Genomic DNA, 21,331 nt, shown 5'->3' with positions numbered 1-21,331 from the left:
TTTTCTAAAGTAAATCCTTTAAGAAAAGGGAGGTCAGGTAGAAGCCTATCTAAAGTTTAATCAAGATGAGGGGAAGTTTTTTTTTTTTTTTAATTTTTTTTTAACGTTTATTTTTGAGACAGAGAGAGACAGAGCATGAACGGGGGAGGGTCAGAGAGAGGGAGACACAGAATCTGAAACAGGCTCCAGGCTCTGAGCTGTCAGCACAGAGCCCGACGCGGGGCTCGAACTCACGGAGCGCGAGATCGTGACCTGAGCCGAAGTCGGCCACTTAACCGACTGAGCCACCCAGGCGCCCCAAGGGGAAGTTTATTTAAGGCCAACTTGGTAAAAAGACAAACACCAATTGGAAATTTTCCAGTTGGAATGTTACAATGCATTACCACCCAGGTTATTCCAGTTTCTAAAAAAAAAAAAAAAAAAGAAAGAAAGAAAGAAAAGAAAAGAAAAGAAAAGAAAAAAGAAAAAAGAAAAAAGAAGAAGAAAGATACTCAAGGGCCTGTGTTCTTTTCCAAACCACTTTCCTTTATTCATGGAGGCTCTTTTTTTTTTTTTTTTTTTCAACGTTTTTTATTTATTTTTGGGATAGAGAGAGACAGAGCATGAACGGGGGAGGGGCAGAGAGAGAGGGAGACACAGCATCGGAAACAGGCTCCAGGCTCCGAGCCATCAGCCCAGAGCCTGACGCGGGGCTCGAACTCACAGAGCGCGAGATCGTGACCTGGCTGAAGTCGGACGCTTAACCGACTGCGCCACCCAGGCGCCCCTCATGGAGGCTCTTTAAAAGACTCTGTAGCAAAAGATTAGAATTCTACTAAAAACCTTCTTTCCAATCTTCTACTGGGTTAGTAAAAGCTCAAAATAAAGCCTTCCTTTTAGGAAAATGTATTCTCTACTCTATGCAGACTGTAGCATTTCAACGACTTCATTTTCTACTTCCCATGACTTGTCTTTATGGGGGGAGGTAATTTAGGATTTAGGATAATATTATTGAAGTGTTTAATGCATTAGCTTTTGGATCCTGGCTTTGAAATTTATAAACTGTGTTCTCTTGGGCATGCTTTTAACATCCTTAGCCTCAGTTATCCAATCTATAAAATGGGGGAAAGTCTATTTACCTCTTAGAGATGCTATTAAAATCTTGGCACAAATGCCAACAAATGATAATAATTATTAATATTTTGCACAGTTATGGGGCTTCAAAAGGGAGTTTTAATGTAAAAATAAAAAACAATAAGTGCTGTTTCAAGTTTATTATCTGCTTTATGGAAAGTTTTCATTATTTTTATTTATTCATGATTGGGTTGCACAATTAACACAATTATTCAGGGACCAATTATTCTGGTTGGCATTATCTAAATTTTGCTTCTCTTCCAGCTTAATGAAACTTAATCAGGTGGGCAGGGTAATAAAAACACAAGTTGGGGCCACTCAGTATTATAACTCATTATCAGAGTTTAGGGTTGACTGAGTCAGAGGAAAACAATGATGTCTAGATCCTACTGACTGAGGAGAACCACTTCTGAGCCAGGAGGACTCCTTTGTCCCATAGCTCAAGGCTTAGATGAGGTAAAGGCATAGTGAGGCCTCCTTGGATCCTTTCCCCCAGTACAGGATTCTAAGACTGTAGGTAAGAGAAGATCCCAAAAGACCACAAATGGGAACAGAATCCTTTTTTGTAAAGCCTCGATCAGTCTGGCCTCCGTGTCCTCTCCATGACTTCTCTAGGTTCTCCCTGTTTTTTTGTTTGTTTATGAAGACCAAGGGTAAATGTGGATCCTGATAAATGGGAGGCAGCCTCTGGCCTATATGACCACTTGGTACAGTGGGAGAGAAGAGAGGGAGCAGAAACAATCTGTGAGAGATCTAGAAAAGGGGTCACTTCATATCTAGATGTAACCCCTTTGGTTTAACCATCTAAAGTTCCAGCCTCTATTGACTGCTGTGGCCCAGTTTGGAGCACTTGAATCAGAGCTCCTTCTTGGTGATATGTGTGTAGAAGGTGGTGTGTGTGTGGTTATGTGTGTGTGTGTGTAGAGGTATGGGGGAGGTCCATGGGCTTTCCTTATAGCCCCTCATCTCCACCTGTAGGGTCATTCTACTAGGTGATCTTAGGTGGTCAAAGGACAAGGATTTAAATATAGTTAAATCACATCATGAGAAAGTTATCATGAGAGAGTTTCAGTTTTTCTCACAGACATTCTGATTAAGTCAAGGAGAAAGAGGATTCATTTTTGTACTGGGATGCTTTTAACTCTATAAACCCTTGCGCCTCTTCATTAAAACAATTAAGTGAATCCATTCAAAGAAAAATGTTAACTCAATAATAGTATAGGTTGTGACCAAAAAAAAAAAAATCATGATTTGGAATGCACCTGATAAGGTAAATTCCTACCATTTTGGATGTAAGGAATCGTTAGATGAGAGGGTTTTCAGGGAATTTTATATCTTTATTCTTGATGAGCACCCACCTCAGGTAGTCAAAAGCTGGCTGCTAGAAGGAGGTATGATGAGATAAAGGGCAGATATTCCTGGATAACTGTCCAAAAAGAGTAGACATCAACTTTCGTCTAGAATAGGCAAGGTTTTCCCAGGTCAGCAGCCCCTGCCACATAACTACTGTGGGAAAAGCTAGTCAGGTGTAAGATACTATGTGAAGCACTTCAGGATGTTTGCTGGGATGTGCCCTGAGGCACCTCTTTGGTGGGTGATTCTTGGAGTTGAATTTCCTTAGTCAAGCTTTAGAGTTGCTTGATTTTTCAGGGCAAAGCAAAAGCAGGGATGTTGACTGGGTTAATGTAACTGTGTTACTTCCTCTTCTGTCCTTTACCTCTGAAAATCCACTGTAGTTCAGGTGCATACCAACCCCTGGAACAAACTGGAGATGATATGCTGGTGTGCTGTGGGAATTTTCAAGTCAAGGTAGCTATCAGCTACTTGTATCTATAGAGGCATATGGGTAAGGGGAGCACGACAAGGAAACTAGACATTAAAACCCTGTCAGTCACTACTGTCAGTAAACTCATTGGTAGAATTTGCAACATTGCACATGCTGTCCCTGCCATATGGGGAAAAGTCGCAAACAAACTTGGAAATCCTTTGACTTTTGATCAAGATACTAGGTTTTTGGATTGTGCATCTACTTAAGGGCCACATATGTTTCTTTTGGCTCATACAGTAGATGTTTTCTTCATTCCTGACCCATTATGAGCTGATCAGACCTTTCTTGGGACACTCCTTTGGGGTTAAATTGGAGAGAGTGAGATATCTTTGCCAAAATTGTGAAACAGCCAAACTATGTCTGGTTTTTCACACATTTCCTTTCCAGGTCCTTTCCCCTGATTTCAGCATCCTTCTCGGTCCCTGCCACTAGACTCAGTCCTCTTCTATTGCCTGGGGTTCCTCTTTATAATAGAAGTCCATTCATGAACTTATTCCCACTGAGATACTCCCAGGATACTTCCCTTCTAAGCAATGTTATATTTTAAAAAAGAATTTATTCCTAGAAAAGGCAATGAAATTAATTGTATTAAAGTCATTGAAATTAGTTTAGCTATGGTTATACCTGGGGCAGAAGGTGGGGCTAGCTTAAGGGGGAGAAAGATTTTCAGTCCCCAAATCCTTGACTCCATCCATGGGGGAGATGAGCCTGGGGAAGGGATACTTCACCAGAGCCAGATTTGTTATCTGTTCACATCAGCTGTGGTGTGACCTGAGACACTTTACTCTCCTCCAGCATCCCCAGATGGAGAGTCACAAGAATAATGATTGTGTGACTTAGAAAATCACAAAATTTAACCTGCTATACAATAATGTGAGATGTATGTGCATTATTTGTGGGTGGTTTCCTCCAGACATTGTCCAAATAGTTTCTGTGGTAGTTTTGTATATTTAACTATGAATATATTCAGAAGGAATGCCATGGTAACCCACATGGAAAAGCCCAAGGAAAAGCAACTCATTCCTGTGGCTTATCTCTGAAATTAATTTTGCACAGAGTATTGCCTACATGAGTGTTTCTCTATTGAAGTGAATCACGATTAGTTCAGTTGGATTTGATCAGCAAATATAGGCAGATAACATTTCTTTTGCAGAGTCTATAAATGTGAATCTTGAATGAAAGCTTCTGAAGACCAGTTTTCATGTAAATGAGAGGCTGGGGCTCTGACCCCTGGGTTGGGAAGGTATAATTGATCTGCAGTTGATGGAAGGACACTAGTTTTTCACATGGGGATACTGTCTGCTTAGTGACCGTCTAAAAAGAAGATGACAGTCCTCAGAGTTACTGGGTTATCATCTTCTTTTAGCTATGCTGGAAGGGCCAAGTAGCTGCAGAGCTCAAGTTGTCTCTCTCCTCCTTGGTTGGCAGCACACATGGGATTTGTTAGCCGTAGCAGCCTCAGTGAGTTTGTGCGGGTGACCGTGACTCATTAGTCAGCCAGCGTGTCATGGTGCCCAAGAAGCAGTTGTCTCTGCCCTGAATGCAGGGAGTGCTCTCTGCAGCAATGTGGGGAGCCAATTAAAGAACAGTCTCTTGGGGATGCCAGTCCCCAGGGACTCCAGGGTTCCCTGGCCTGGCTGAAAATGTGCTCTGTCATGTCCAATGAGTTGGTTAGTCTATCACTGGATGGCTTCTTTCCATCTGAGCTGGCTATTTCTTCCCTAATGAAACGTTTGTGTTTTTCCTCCCCAGGGGAAAGGGGGAATGGTCACCTACTGGCTGGAAGGAAAGACATTTGCTGCAGTCCCCAAAGACGTCTGTGGCACTTCTGTCCCCATTTAAGGACCAGAGTGAAACTCTTTTAATTTAATTCCTGGAATCATTAACAACAAATATCTCTATAACTCAGCTTAAAGTAATTTCTCTGTTATACATGTGGTTTTTGACTCTTTCTAGCCATGTAGCCCATCACAGTCTTTTCATGAAACATAGAGGGGCTTAGAGTTTTAGAATTTTAGTGGCATCTTGGGCCAAAGGGAAGGGAGACATCTACACACTTCAGATCATCTGAAACCACAGAGAATTAAAATTGAAAATGGTTTATTTCTCTCTGTTTCTTTTTCTCTTTCCTTTTTTTGGGGGGTGGGGAATGAGTGAAGAGAGGGTAGGGGTGTACATGCAGGCAGAAGGAGAGAGCACCAAGTCTGGTGGCAGTGAGGATCAAGGTTATACTGTTTGGGTGGTAGATGTTGGTTTCATTAAGCATGGTCAGGGCTGATCTTCAAGATTTTGAGATTGGCAAATTTATTCCCTAAGCCCCTTTACTCCTTTTCTATATCTGCTTCGTTTTTTAATGTGGTCCCTACCCCACTCCTTCCCCACCATGTACTTTTCCTTGCCTCCCACTCATGGCCACTCTCTCATGCAGAGTTCTAGATCATATCCCCCTCCACGCTCCCAGTCAAACCCAACTATTCTGTGGAAACTCATTAGTGACTGGCTTATTGTTAATTGAATGAATTATTCTTGTTGAGATATTAAATTTGGATAGGAAAAGTGATCTCTTTTGCATTTTAATAGGGATCACCATTGTTTTATCTCTTAGAAGTAACCTAAGTGAGAACCTAAGTAACCTATAGTGAGAACCTAGGTTTGGGGGCAAGCCCCATAGAAGGGGATTTTTAGCAATCAATCTTCAATGACTTCCAAAGAGGAAAGTGTTTGTCTGTCCTTATTAAGAATTGTACATCCTTTTGGGGCTCCTGGGTGGCTCAGTTGGTTAAGCATCCGACTTCGGCTCAGGTCATGATCTCGCGGTCCGTGAGTTTGAGCCCCGCGTCAGGCTCTGTGCTGACAGACAGCTCAGAGCCTGGAGCCTGTTTCAGATTCTGTGTCTCCCTCTTTCTCTGACCCTCCCCCGTTCATGCTGTCTCTCCCTGTCTCAAAAATAAATAAATATTAAAAAAAAAAAAAAAAGAATTGTACGTCCTTTTAAACAAGATCGTTGGTGGGGCGCCTGGGTGGCGCAGTCGGTTAAGCGTCCGACTTCAGCCAGGTCATGATCTCACGGTCCGTGAGTTCGAGCCCCGCGTCAGGCTCTGGGCTGATGGCTCAGAGCCTGGAGCCTGTTTCCGATTCTGTGTCTCCCTCTCTCTCTGCCCCTTCCCCGTTCATGCTCTGTCTCTCTCTGTCCCAAAAATAAATAAACGTTGAAAAAAAAAATAAACAAGATCGTTGGTTTCCTTTCAGTCTGAGTCTTAGTTCAGGATACAGAAGGAAAACTAGAAGCTTTTAGAGGTCAGTTTTCCTTTTGATATATTGAGAGTTGCTTTCTAGCTTTTGGTTCAGGCTGGTAGAGTTTCTTGCCATAGGTATTAAATCCTTTTCAACTTCCTCTACATTTTAATTAGGCAATTTGAATAAGGAGGAGGAATCAGAAGGAATGCACCTATTCACATGCTCTGGGACCCCCTCAAAACCACCACATTTATCTTCAGGGATAGAGGTCCCTCTTTCACAGCCCAGAGCCCTGGGCTTACACTGTGTTTACCTCCCACACCCACTTCTCCACCTCCACTTTGTTCCATCCCTTATAGCTTGCCAGACTTACAATCTGGTTCTAATCTTGTCACTTCTGACCTCAGAGAAGCTCCCCTAGCTCTTTGTCCTAATTAAATACAGACACTTTACTCTGGCATCTTAGACCCTCCATGGTAATAAAGTGCTGCATTTGCTATGTGCCATGCATTGTTCTAAGCAGTTTACACATATTAATTGATTTCATTCTCACAACCCTCTGAAGCAGGCCACTATTATTCTCCCTATTTTACAGCTTAAGAAACTGAGGTACAGAGAATTTATCCTTAAAGTCACAAACCTAATAAGAAGCAGAGTGGGGACTTGAACCCATGCAGTATGGCCCTGGGAGTGCATACCCTTTAGTACCATAGTATGGTGGACCCTACATTCCTCTCCATGTACCTTTCTCACTGCTTGCTCACTGTACATCCGATGGAACAAAATGGCTCATTGTTTCCAGAACACCTGCCCTTGCTTCCTGGGAGTCACACCTTTGCCTTTGCTCTTCCCTTCAGTCACTATACTCTCCTTAGCTCTGTTGGTTCAATTTCTTAAAACACCAGCCCCTCCATGAAACCTGAACCCAACACCACCTTTCTTTGAACCCAACACCACTATCAGAGTTACTTCTTACTAAATACTCAGTTTTGGTCACCTTGCCAGATAGTCAACAGCAGGCACTGACCTTGAACAACAGTAGGCGCTGAAGCCCCAACACAGTAAAAAATTTGAGCATAACTTTTGACTCTCCCCAAAATTAACTATTAATAGCCTACTGTTGACTGGAAGCTTTACCTATAACATAAATAGTTGATTAATACATATTTTGTGTGTGTGGGGGGGGCGCCTGGATGGCTCAGTCGATTAAGCCGCTGGCTTCAGCTCAGGTCATGATCTCACAGTTTGTGAGTTTGAGCCCTGCATGAGGCTCTGTGCTGACATTTTCTTTTCTCTGGCTTACTTAATATAAGAATACAGGATATAATATGTATACCATACAAAATAAGTATTAAAAGGTTTTTTTTTTAATGTTTATTTATTTTTGAGAGAGACAGAGTGTGAACGGGGTGGGGGGGGGTAGTCAGAGAGAGAGAGGGAGACACAGAATCCGAAGCAGGCTCCAGGCTCTGAGCTGTCAGCACAGAGCCTGATGCAGGGCTCAAACTCACTAACGGTGAGATCAAGACCTGAGCCAAAGTCGGCCGCTTAACCGGCTGAGCCACCCAGGCACCCCTGAAATATTTTTTTTTTCTGAAAAAATATTTTTCCCTGTAAAACTGTACTAAGTGTGCTTAATTTGTTCCCTAATCTTTCATTAATCAAATAGTATGTAACTGCCAACCTGAGGCTCTGATCAGCAGGAACAAATGCCACTACCTCATGGAGCTGGGTTAACTCCAACAAAGGCATAAGCACTTTAGTTAGCCAATGTGGGTTTATTGAGAAGAGTGTACCTTTTGTCATCAAGTTTTAATATAGAATGAAATAGTTCTAACCCCTCACTTATATACAGACCACTGGTCAAGTTGGGTAGAGGGCTTGTCAATGTTTTGGAAGCCTGACCCAAGTCAAAATCAAATGGACTTCTGGGCCGTATCCTGTCTTCACCAAGGTTTATGCCTTGTCTGTCTAAATGTGCCAGTATTGGAGGGTTGTTAACTGGCAGATGTTCTGGGGCCCATTCAGACCCCCTGCCATATATTAATATGAAGCCAGCATCTAAGGAAACTCATGAGGGGTTCTACCTAGAATTCTGCACATCTCTTTTTCTAATCATCTTATCTCTGGTGGTCCTAATAATTTACAATTTTTGTATAGGGAGCTTCACCATCCATCTCTTTTGAGAAGGGAGATAATGTTTATCTCATAGAATTGTGTTAGAGTTCCCATACCTCACTGAAGTACACATGAATCAATTAGTATTTTATTTCTGAGTAAAAGAGGAATATCATTATTATCAGGGCAAGTGATAAGTGTAAACTAATGGGGTTGGCAAATGTCAGCATTATTGGGCCATGCAAGGGCTAGGAGAAAGGAATAACCAGATGTAAGAATTGTTGTTGTGGGAAAATGGAGAGGATTTGAGGATTGGTCGGATGAGGAAGCATGAAGAGAATGGAGACATTAAAGGTAACAAGAGAACTGAAGTTTCCACAAATGCTGGAAGTGTTGACCCAGGGCTGTGGGGTTAGGAGGTCTGGTGACACATGTTGGGAAGAAAGTGGATGCCCATTCCAAGGCAGAGAGTAGGAGAGAACTGTGATTTTCCCTCAGAATTTTCTTTAATCCATATTTACTTTGTAGCAGGAAGAGGAAGCCATGCAAGTTTATTGAGATATGTGGGTTAAAAAATAGTTTTCAGGGGTGCCTGGTGGCTCAGTCACTTAAGCATCTGACTTTGGCTCAGGTCATGATCTTGTGGTTTGTGATTTTGAGCCCTGCGTCGGGCTCTGTGCAGACAGCTCAGAGCCTGGAGCCGGCTTTGGATTCTGTGTTTCCCTCTCTCTGCCCCTGCCCCACTCATGATCTCTCTCTCTCTCTCTCTCTCTCTCTCTCTCTCTCTCTCCCTCCCTCCCTCCCTCCCCCCAAAATAAAGAAATGTTACAAAAAATAGTTTTCAGTTAGACATCAGATGGGAAGGTCAAGCAGTTTAAGGAGAGACAGTGATAGCTGTAACAATATTGATAATTATGAAGATATGCTATACATTTTTCTCTGCTTCCTTATTTCTCCTGGGGGAACAATATCTAACTGGCTATATAAGATACTGTGAAGATGCTACTCCTGAGTGTCATAATATGTTTCTTCTGCTGGGGATGTTTCTAGATTGACAGTACCTGTGAAGGGATATGAGCTGATTTTCTGTTGGGGATAATCAGCCGACTTTTGAGTATGGCAGGCAACCTACAGATTGGCATCTTGTGTGAGGCTGGTGAAGGACCTAGTGACTGCACTATTTGCCATCTATATCAGCCACTGGAGAAAGGATGAAGGTGTCAGAAGCATGTACTCAGAGCTGACTGTCATAGGTTGAGATCCTTAAGATTTTGGGAAGGGGATAGTAATTAAACATTAAGTGACTAAGCATGAAAGTTTTGGAATTTTTTTCCAGAGGAAAAGATGCATGTATATGAACACACACACACACACACACACACACACACACACACACTTTTATGGAGTTTGGTCGTGGATTCCAACTTGAGAACTCATTATGTATGATACACTTTCTAGAGTTGTATGGATTCTTATTAGCTTTCGGAGGAGAGAAATGCTTTGTAATAATCTCCATTTAGCTAAAAAAGGTAATTTCCTTTTCCTTTTAAATAGACTTTGTTTTTTAAACATTTTATTTATTTTTTTTTGAACTTTATTTTTTAGAGCAGTTTTAGGTTCCCAGCAAAATTGAGCAGAAGGTACACAGATTTCCCATATACCTCCGCCCCTACACATACATAACCTCCTGCATTATCAGCATCCCCCACCAAAGTGGTACACTTGTTACAGTTGATGAACCTATACTGACACATTATTATATAACCCAGAGTCTGTAGTTTACCTTAGGGTCTACTTTTGCTGTCGTACCTTCTATGGGTTTGGACAAATGTATAATGACATGTATCTTTCATTAAAGCATCATGCAGAGTAGTTTCACTGCCCTAAAAATCCTCTATGTTTCATCTATTTATCCTTCTTTCCTCCTAACCCCTAGCAAAGACTGATCCTTTTACTGTCTATATCTATAGTTTTGCCTTCTCCAGAATATTGTATAGTTGGAATCAGACAGTATGTAGTCTTTTCAGAATGACTTCTTTCACTTAGTGATGTGCATTTAAGATTCTTCCATGTATTTTCATGGTTTGATAGCTCATTTCTTTTTAGCACTGAGTAATATGCCATAGTCTAGATGTACCACAGTTTATTTTTCCATTCACCCACTGAAGTATATCCTGATTGCTTCTGAGTTTTGGCAATTATGAATAAAGTTGTTACAAATATCTGCGCATAGGTTTTTGGGTCATACATTTCAACTTTTTCAAGTAAATACCAAGGAGTGCAATATAGTAAGAGTATGTTAGTTTTGTAGGAAATCCACAAACTATTTTCCAAAGTGCTGTACCATTTTGAATTTCTATCAACAACGAATGAGAGTTTCTATTGCTCCACAACCTTCTGAGCATTTGGTGTGGTCAGTGTTTTAGATTTCTTTTTTTTAATTTTAATTTTTTTTTTTTTTTTTTTTTTTTTTTTACTTTAGAGAAAGAGAGAAGCACAAGTGGAGGAAAGGGGGAGGGGCAGAGGGAGAGAGTTTTCATGTTCAGTGTGAAGCCAGACTAGGGGCTCGACCCCACGACCCTGGGATCATGAGCTGAGGCAAAACCAAGAGTAAGACGCTCAATCCACTGTATCACCCAGGTGCCTCTCTGTATCTTTTAATATGATCACCTGATTTTTCTTCTTTAGCTTGTTGATATGAAGGATTACATTAATTGCTTTTTGAATGTTGAAGCAACTATGCCTACCTGGGGTAAATACCACTTGGTTGTGTTGTGCGATTCTTTTTATATGTTGTTGGATTAGATTTGCTAATATTTTGTCAAAGATTTTTGCATCTATGTTCGTGAGAGATATTGGTCTATAGTTTTCTTTCCTTTTGAAGTCTTTGTCTGGTTTTGGTATTATGGTAATTCTGAGTCATAGAATGATTTAGGAAACATTCCCTCCCATCAGAAAGAGATTGTAGAGAATTGGTTTAATTCCTTTCCTAAATGTTGGTAAGAACTTATCAGTGAACCCATGTGGATCTGGTGCTTTCAATTTTGGAAGGTTATTAATCATTGATTCAATTTATTTAATAGATATTGGCCTATTCAGATTGTCTATTTCTTCTTATGTGAGTTTTGGCAAATTGTGTCTTTCAAGGAATTGGTCCTTTTCATTCCAATTATCAAATTTGTGATAGAGTTGTTCACAGTATTCATTTACTATCCTTTTAATGCTCATGGGATCTGTAGTGATAACCCCTTTTTCACATCTGATATATTCTGCCTGCTGGATGTGCCTCTTTTTGATAGAAGGGTATTCATGTCTCCAACTATTTCTCCTTGCAGTTCTGTTGGTTTTTAACTCATGTATTTTGCACTATGTTGTTAGTTGCATCCACATCAAAGGTTGCTGTATCTCCTTGGTGAATTGATCCCTTTATCATTATGTAATGTCTCTCTGTCTTAGTATGGGCTGCCATAATGAAATACCATTGACCAGTTGGCTTAAACAACAGACACTCATTTTCTCAGTTTTTATATCAGGCTGGGAGTCTGAGATAAGGGTGCCCGCATGGTTAGTTTCTGGTAGGGCCTCTCTTTCTGGCTTGTAGGTGGCTGCCATCTTACTGGGTGCTCACTTGCTCTCTTCTTTGAGCACATTTGGAGAAAGAGAGAACAAGCTCTCTGTGTCTCTTCTTAGGACACTAATCCTACTATATCAGTGACCCACTATTAGGACCTCATTTAGCTTTACTTCCCTCCTTATAAGCCTTATTCCCAAATGTAGTCAAATTGGGGCATAGGGAGTCAACATACAAATTTGGGAGGACACAATTCAGTTCATAGAACCCTCTTTATCCCTGAAAATTTTCTTTGCTCTGAAGTCTGCTCTGTCTGAAATTAATATAGTTACTCCAGCTGTCTTTTTAGAAAAAAAATTTTTTAATCTTTATTTTTGAGAGAGAGAGAGAAAAAGTGTGAGTGGGGGAGAGACAGAGAGAGGGAGACACAGAATCTGAAGCAGGCTCCAGGTTCTGAGCTGTCAGCACAGAGCCTGACGCGGGGCCTGAACTCACAAACTTCGAGATCATGACGTGAGCTGAAGTCAGATGCTCAACTGACTGAGCTACCCAGGTGCCCCTCCAGTTTTCTTTTGATTAGTGTTAGCATGGTATATTTTTCTCTATTCCTCTACTTTTAATCTACTTTGTATTTATAGTGGATTTTTTATACACAACATATAGTTGAATCTTATTTTCTGATCCACTTTGCCTATCTTTGTCTTTTAATTGGTGTGTTTAGACCATTGTTTAAAGTGGTTATTGATATAGTTGGATTAATATCTACCATATTTGTTACTGTTTTCTATTTGTTGCTCTCATTCTTTATTCCTAATTCTGTCTTCCACTCTTTTTCTGCCATTTGTGGTTTTATTTTTATTTTTTTTATTTTTTAAAGTTTATTTATTTTGAGAGGGGGGAGGGGCAGAGACAGAGGGAGAGAGAATCCCAGGCTGGCTCTGTGCCATTAGCACGGAGCCTGATGCGGGGTTCAAACTCACGAACCATGAGATCATGACCTGAGCTGAAATCAAGAGTTGGACACTCAACCAACTGAGCCAGTCAGGCACTCCTGCCATTTGTAGTTTTAACTGAGCATTTTCATTTTTCTCCTTTCTCTTAGCATATTGGTTATACTTTAAAAAACAACAACAACAACATTTTTAGTGGTTGGCCTAGAGTTTGCCACACACATTTATGACTTACCCAAGCCTACTTTCTAATAACACTACACCACTTCACTCGCAGTGCAAGTACCTTATAACAAAATATTCCTAATTTCTCTCTCTTGTCCTTTGTGTCATTGTTGTCATTCATTTTTCTTAACTATGGGTTGTAATAATCAAGTACATTATTGATATTGTTATTTTGAATAAATTGTTATTTGTTAGAGCAATTAAGAGTAAGAATAAGAAAGTTTTTTATTTGATCTTCACTTATTCCTTCTCTAATGTTCTTCCTTTCTTTATTAGATCTAAGTTCCTTTATGTACATCCAAGTTCCTAACCAAGATCCTAATCATTTTCCTTCTCTCTGAAGAATTTCTTTTACATTTCTTGCAAGATAAGATGCTTTTTAGGATCATGTCCCAAATCAACTATTTGTACTCAAATACTTGGCTCTGGTCTGCTTCTAGGGGAACTCAGCTGAAGACAGTTAATTGAAAAAAAAAATCCTGTTGGATAGAAAGAGTTATAAATTGCCTTTAATCCTCTATAGAATGTAGTGAAGTATAAATGAATAAAAAATAAGTAAATGGTAGTGTTGACTTTTATGTAACTCAGTTTTTATAACTTTTAGTTTTGAAATAATTTCAAGCATACTAAAAAGTTGCAAGAGCAGCACAAAAAATACAAACATACTTTCACCCACTTTCCCATGTACCCTTCAAACAGGTTGCCACATCTGCCTTATTAGTCTTCTGAACCTTTTGGGAGTAATGTGCAGGTATGATACTTCTTTCCCTCTAGCACTTCAGTGTCTAAATCCCTAAGAATGAAACGTTCTTTTGAATGACCATAATACAATTATCAAAATCAGAAAATTAACATGGATATAATACTATTATCTCCAAACTTTATTAAAATTTTTCTAAGTTTCCCGATAATATTTAACAGCTGTTTTTTTCCCTCTGATCTAGTACCCTATCCAGGATCACACATTGCATTTGGTATCATGTCTCTAGTCTTTAATCCAAGACCATTTCTTAGTCTTTCATGAACTTGACATTTTTGAAGAGTACTGGCCAGTTCTTTTGTAGAATGTCCGTTGGTAGATTTTTCTGATGTCTCCTTATGATCAGATTGGGGTTATTCATTTTTTGGCAGAAATACCATCAAAGTAATGATTTGTCCTTCTCACTGCAGAGTATCAGGAGGCACCATTGCTGGTGATAGGAACTTTGGTCACTAGTTAAGATTATGTCTACCAGGCTTATCTACTGTATAATTACTGTTTCTCTTTTTGTAATTAATAAGTGTTTTATGGAAACATCATGAGATAGGAAGTAGTGTTTGAAATAGGATGGAGATATGCCACAGGGACAGGAGCAAGCTTCAGGGAATTTCCCCCTGGCCAAATCTGGGACAATTTGAACTTTAAACAATGATAGTAACAGATTATAATCCATACATGAAATAATCCATGACAATTTGATAATTAAAAATTGATAGAAACAGATTAGAACTCATTGCATAAAGTAATAATCCATGAGTCCATATTTATTTATAAATAAGTAAGTGAACAAATAAATGGAGAAGGAAAAGTTCTTTCTGAGAGTAGAATTCCAACTGATAAAAGTATAATGAATGAAGAAAAGTGAATATTTAACAGCCATTATGGTAATAGTCAATTAGGCAGGAATCCTCAGTGGATGTTAGAACTTTCGTCATTGGATTATAATCAGGTTATAATTATATGCTATTATTATATATATTAATAAATGTGTAGTGAATGCCAAACAGAAGGTTTATGTCCTCCCTGGACTTTAAATAACCTGAGATCTTGTAGAGAAGGTGTACACAAATTATTACAACACAGAGAAGAAATTGATGGTATATCCCATAAAATGAAGAGGAATATGAAACTATCTAAGAAAGAATACTAGACAGAATGCACAATGTGTCTGACCCACTGTGGTAATTTCTTTTGTATTGCCCCCCACATGCAAGCCATTCCCCAACATCAGATGTTTTCAATGAGCAAGAAAACAAGCTGCTAGTCCTTTGGACTGATGAGTGAGGAGGGAGAGAGATGTTTTTGCAGACAGCTGCTTCTTCGGTTTCCAAGGGAAACAGTGGTAGAAGCTGCATCAGAAAAGGAGTGGGAAGGCTGTGGTTTAGCACAGATGGGCCATTTTATCAGGTATTTATACATAAGTGGTTACCTGGACTTCCTCAGTGACACAGGATTGTGGAGAATATTAAAATGTTTGAATAGTGATGAACAACAGATTTTAATTTTTATTTATGAATTTCTTAGAAAAACCTTTTTTCTTGGAATTCACTTTTCCCATAATCTATCAAAGCCCAAGTATATTGCTCTTTCAAGGGCATAGTATATTTTTCTCTTCTACACAGTTCACGTATCTCAGTCACAGGTAGGGAAGAATAAAATTAGCCATTGGGGTCTGTGCACTTACAGCATGGCTAAAATAGTACAAAAGAAAATAATAAAGTAAACCACTGTTTATTCTAGCTGATTGGGCAGGCTTTCAAGATCTCTTGTGAAGTCTCTATTTCAAAGTCATCATTGGAACCTGGTTCAGATACCTGTCCCATGTCCCAACACAGCTGTGAAGTATCCTGCTGGGGAGCTCAGGAGTGGCCTGGCAGGGAGAGGAATCAACCAGGAATGGTTGGAACAAACTAGATCATGATGGAATTGGCTTTTACCAGGCAGGCCAGGAGTCTAAAGAGGGCCTGTCCCTCTTGGGCTCCATCATATCCCTTGTCACTAGTCAAAAGGTCTGGCTTTGGGGCACATGGTCTCTGTAGGACTTGGAGGCAGGCAGAAAGGGTCATGAGCCCAGTTGAGCAAATTGGGCTCCAGTTTCATCAAGGAAGGGGGGGAACACTTTCTAAAAGTAGATCTTAGGGATTAGACAAATAATTATTTATTAATTCAAATTATTTACTGAGTGCCTATTATACACCAGTCATTAGATCCAAATGCTACTGCATGATTGGACCCATGGGTCTATACTAAACTTATGGCTATAAAACCAATTGAAAGCTCAAGTAGTGGTGAGGAAGCAACCAGGAACCATCACCATTGGCATCATCTGAGAATTTCACAGTAATGTAAATTCCACTGAATCAGAGACTCTGGGGGTGAGTTCCAGCAATCTGTATTTTAACAGGTCCTATAGGTGATTCTGATGTATCTTAGAGTTTGGTAACCACTGGACTACCTTGATGATATTTTCTCAGGTCTTGAATGAGGCTGAGAATGCTAGTCTTATGGGGATGGGACTAGGGAAGGCAGGGATTCCAATTTCCCATGGGTTGCTGGTGCCATAACTTACTTCTTCTGTATCATAAAGCTTCTTAGAACTCTTATAAACACTCCTCACCAATTTCTGGTATCTAGGACTAATTTAATTTCTGAGTTGAAGGCAGGACCTGGCAACCTTTTTTGAGCAAAACTTGGATACCTAGGAAATTAGCGTCTGGAGGCAAAATATGTCTGGCAGATATATCTTTGCTCTGATCACCCAAATTCTCCCTGCTAAGGGAAGAGTAGTTTGTTAGAGGACTGTTCTTGGGTAAATGGCAAGGGCCATGAACATGAGGGTAATTCTGGAGATTATGTAACTTCCTTCTCTTTCCTTTGACTCTTTATTTTGATTTCTGGAAATTTGTCTTCTTTTTCATGATTAGTGCTTCTAGATTTAGACATTAGGGCAAGATTTCACAATGCTAGTCCTGAGGACAGCCCTACAGAATGCTGCAAACTCAGTTCCCTTCTTGTATATCACAAAGCATGTGAATAAATAAATGGCTTTATGGAATTCTACATTTATTAATTCAACAAGTACTTATTTAGTGCATACTCTGTACTAGGTCCTGTTCTGGATGTTGGGGATACATACTGTTAAAAAAAAATATGTTTATCTTGGTTTAGCCCAGTAATTCCCAAACTTATTTGAGTGTTAAAATTTTTTATTGTGTAACATATATTCACATATAAAGGAACTAACATAGCACGGGACACTCTTTGAAAATGATAGATGTATCTGTGCAGGAATAGATATATCTGTACAAGAGACATGAGTTCCAGGCAGCTGAAGTAAGGGAGAAATTAGGGACATTTTGAAACACAGAAAATGTTGACCACAGAGATATATATCCAGTTAATTTCACAATCATTGTTGGCTACTCCATGATGGAAAAAAGTTTTCCCTTATATCAAGCTGTCTGTAATAATTATAAGTATCACAGTAATGGTGATTTTAGCTGTTTATATCAAATATTTTCACTTAATATCTCTTAATATCACTTAAGAGCTCTAAATTATTTTATTTCATTATTTATTTTTTTAATGTTATTTATTTATTTATTTTTGAGAGAGACAGAGAGCAAGTGTGGGAGCAGAGAGAGAGGGCAGGGGAGGGAGACACAGAATTGGAAGCAGGCTCTGGGCTCTGAGCTGTCAGCACAGAGCCCAATGTGGGGCTCCAACCCACAAACAGTGAGATCATGACCTGAGCCAAGGTCGGATGCTTAACTGACTGAACCAGCCAGGTGCTTCACAAGCTCTAAATTATTTTAGACACAGTCGGAGCCTCCACCACTCCCACAGCTGCCTGGAACAGACGGGACCTTGCCTCTCTGCCTCACCTTCCTCTCCATGCCTTCGGAGAAGATCTTCAAGCAGCACCACACCTTCCAACAAAGAATAGAAGATGTCCGACTTATCCGAGAGCCCCCGCATCCTATGAAAATCCCAGTGATAATAGAACAGTACAAGGGTGAGAGCTACTTCCTGTCCTGGACAAAACCAAGTTTCTTGTACCTGATCACGTCAACATGAGTGAGCTCATCAAGATCTTTAGGAGGCACAGCATTCTTCCTGTTAGTGAATGGACACAGTGTGGTGAGTGTGTCCATGCACATTTCTGAAGTATATGAAAGTGAGGAGGATGAAGATAGATTCCTGTATATGGTATACACTCAGGAGACATTTGGAATCAAAGTGTCTGTGAAAGACTAGAAAAGTACATCTGTTCTAGAATTTTTTTCAGCCCTTACTAAGGAAAAAAGGGATTTTACCAACTGAGATTGATCCGTTCATCCAACCACAGATCGTCAAGACAGTAGTGTTCCTGCCTAGGAGTTGTAGGAAGTTGTTTTGTACTGCAGGCAGGAAAACGGAGCTCCAAATGAGCACATTCAGCTTTGGAAAACTATTATTTAACCGAGGCTGTTTTTTTTTTCAAATTTAGAAGTTTGGAGATAAAATACTTTGCATTCTAAGTTGCCAATAATAATAAAAAAAAGAGCTCCAAATTATTTTAGTGCATCTAAGAGCAAAACAATTGTTTGAAAGGTGGACTGCTTAATTTGATTAGTTATTTGTCTCCAAGTGGAAAGGAACCTTGCCCCTGAAATGCGACCAAATCAAACAGTTGCTTGTTGAATCAATTCTTCTTAAAGTAGAATTCTGTTAAACCTGTGAACTCTAGTCAAGATGAGTCTAATCTTCCTTCCTTATGGTTGTGCTGCAGACAAGCAGGCTGGCCAGGCCTTCTTCCTCTGTATAATAAGAGGCCAATGGGATTATTTCTAAGCTTCCTTCCATCTCTGACAGTCTGGTACAGGGTCTCTTGGCCTAGCAAAGCCTAAATGTGATGGGGGGAGAGGCTCAGGGCATGGCTTGGCCCTTCTCTACCTGGCCCCCTCTCCAGCCATCTAATGATGTTGTGCATTTCTCCAAATAAATATGTGTTGTGCTTTCTCTTCTTTCTTTGCCTTCATAAACAGTGTTTTCTTGGCTTGGAACACTTTCTTCCCTCTTTAGTCAGCTACTTCCTACGCATTCTTCAGGTCTCATATCAGACATTTTCTCCCATGACACTGTGATATTGTGATTCATATTAAGGAATGTGTATTTGGTCTTTGTCCAGTTTCTGGCATAAAGCTCCTAAAACTGTAGAAATTTCCTAGGTGGTGACCACCATGAAGGTGTCTTTTGTTATGTCAGTGAGGTGACTTTTGGAAAACCCCTGGGTCACCAGATGGGGGCTGGTTGCCAGGGGAATCAACCTCTTGATTAGAGGGTTGGAAATTTCAGTCCCACCCACTGATCTCTGGGGAGGGGAGTGGGGCTGGAGATTGAGTCAGTCACCAATGGCCAATGATTTGATCAATTATGCCTATATGATGAGGCCTCTCTATAAAAACCCAAGAGGTTGGACCAGGAGACTTTTCAGGTTGATGAACAGGCTGAGATTCAGTGAGAGTGGTGTGATCTGAGAGGGTATGGAAGCTCTGTCCCTTTTTTTTTTTTTTTTTTAATTTTTAAACGTTTATTTTTGAGAGAGAGGGAGAGAGAGATAAAGTGCGAGCAGGGGAAGGGCAGAGAGAAAGGGGGACAGAGGACCCAAAGCTGACTCTGAGTTGACAGCAGAGAGCCCCATGTGGGGCTGGAACTCACAAACTGTGAGACCATGCTGAAGTTGGACACTTAACCAACTGAGCCACCCTGGCGCATTGTTTTACTCAGCAGCCTCCCCCTGCTAGGCTGTGAGCTCCATAAAAACAGGAGCTTTGTCTATTCATTGTGGTATCTCAGACCAGCACAACACCCAGCACTGCTTAACCAGGACTTGTTGAGTGAAGGAATGCATGCTAGGCTGCTTGTGGAAAGAGGGGATACAGAGGACAGAGACCAGGCAAGGCTGACAAAAGTGTAATCAGTGACTCTTCTCCTGTGTTAGGACCTCCATGAGGCCATGATTGCACATTGCCCTTCATTGTGTTTGCTGCTGGCCTCTATTCTAACACAGGAGGGTGAGCGGTGAGCTTTGGAGGGACTTTAGGCTTGTGGGGGAGCAACAATTCTGGGCTCCATGTTTTTCCTACCTGAAGGGTGAGAGCCTTTTGGGGGCTGGGAATCTCCAGGGAGGAGAACTCAGCCTAGCCCTGTTCCTTGTCTGTCCTTGCCTCTGCCAGGCACACACTGATGGGCTCTCGGTCCTGGTCTTGGTATTACTGCTCATATCTTACACCCTGTTCTTTCAGTGGGACATTTTTGTTGAATTTATGCATTTAAATGATTTAACTTTGAATACTTCTCCTAATAGTATTTACTTATACTCCTTTAACTTTCTAGTTTTTATTGTGCTTTTTAGTCTTTTGAGTAATTTTTTTTTTTTTAAAGTAGGCTCAAGCCCAACTTGGGGCTTGAACTCACCACCTGATCAGGACCTAAGCTGAGATCAAGAGTAGGATGCATAAGCCACTGAACCACCTAGGCACCCCTCTACTGAATAATTTTTAAGCCAGTTTGATCTTATTTAGTGGATGCTATTTTACATTCCTTTTGACTCTGTCCAGTCAGTAAGATATTTTTAGCTAAATTTTGCCCTTATTGGAAGATACTCTTAAATTGTTTATATTTCTTTTCTTAGCCATTTAAAAAAATGTATCAAAATTCTCTAGTATTTTCCTTTTATTCTTTTCAGTTTTAAAACATTTTTCTGTTTGGTTTATCCTCTCAGTCCATTTTCTAGCATTTGGTGCTAAGTTTGAGATGCTAAGGTGGTGATGTCAGGGGAGTATGTCACAACAGTGACTGGCTTAATGAGGGATTGTTGGCTCTTCTCCCTGTGCTGACAGTTCCATACAGACACATTCTTCTTTTGCTATACCCTTCCCTACTCATACTCAAATGAGATCCTTTTTGCTATTGCTGAAGGATAATCGCCATGGTCAAGAAAAAGACTTACTCAAATTAAATGCCACTTTTACCCAGTCAGATAGTTTGGGAAATTCACAGGGTAAGTTATATGAGTTGGAAGTTTATTAAGAATGGCCTCACTACTACTCAGGGGAATTGCTGAGCAGTGCCATCATCTTGTTCCAGAACAAACCAGAGCCTTCTCTAAACAACAAACCAGTCTCTGAGCATCTCACAGTCTTTGTGGAGAAGAAAAGCTTCACTGAGGGTGGGGAGTGAGGGTCTGCAACTCAACCCCCTGAGAGTGTCCTGAAAGAATACCCAGGTGGCCTAGAAAGTCCTGTTAAGGATTATTGGATGGAGGCATAATAGAAGGACAATAGCCAGGCTGGGGAATTATATTTTGTTGACCTACTTACAGAATTAACCCGAGTACATTGATTCACCTTCTTTCTGGTCAGGAATTCAAAAGCTTGGTTGTCAGGTGCTTCTAGAACCACTAGTTCTTGTTGCATGTGTAGTATGGTCACTGACTCATGGAGGGAGACAGGGAGTGGGAGTTAGGTCAGGCATGGAGGGAGGAG

General features: G+C 40.4%; 1 pseudogene; it reads left to right on the top strand.

The window, feature by feature from the left end:
- LOC124524382 (microtubule-associated proteins 1A/1B light chain 3B-like) overlaps positions 1–18,059 on the top strand; it is a 43,299-nt pseudogene extending 25,240 nt beyond the window's left edge.
- The last annotated feature ends 3,272 nt before the right edge of the window (positions 18,060–21,331 follow it).

The sequence above is a fragment of the Lynx rufus genome, unplaced genomic scaffold (assembly GCF_022079265.1).
Source record: "Lynx rufus isolate CCGP_SWC_20201006 ecotype Redwood Valley unplaced genomic scaffold, mLynRuf1.p SCAF_10, whole genome shotgun sequence".
Lineage (NCBI taxonomy): Eukaryota > Metazoa > Chordata > Mammalia > Carnivora > Felidae > Lynx > Lynx rufus.
The sequence above is the reverse complement of the archived record's forward strand: the minus strand, read 5'-3'. Positions and strand labels throughout refer to the sequence as shown.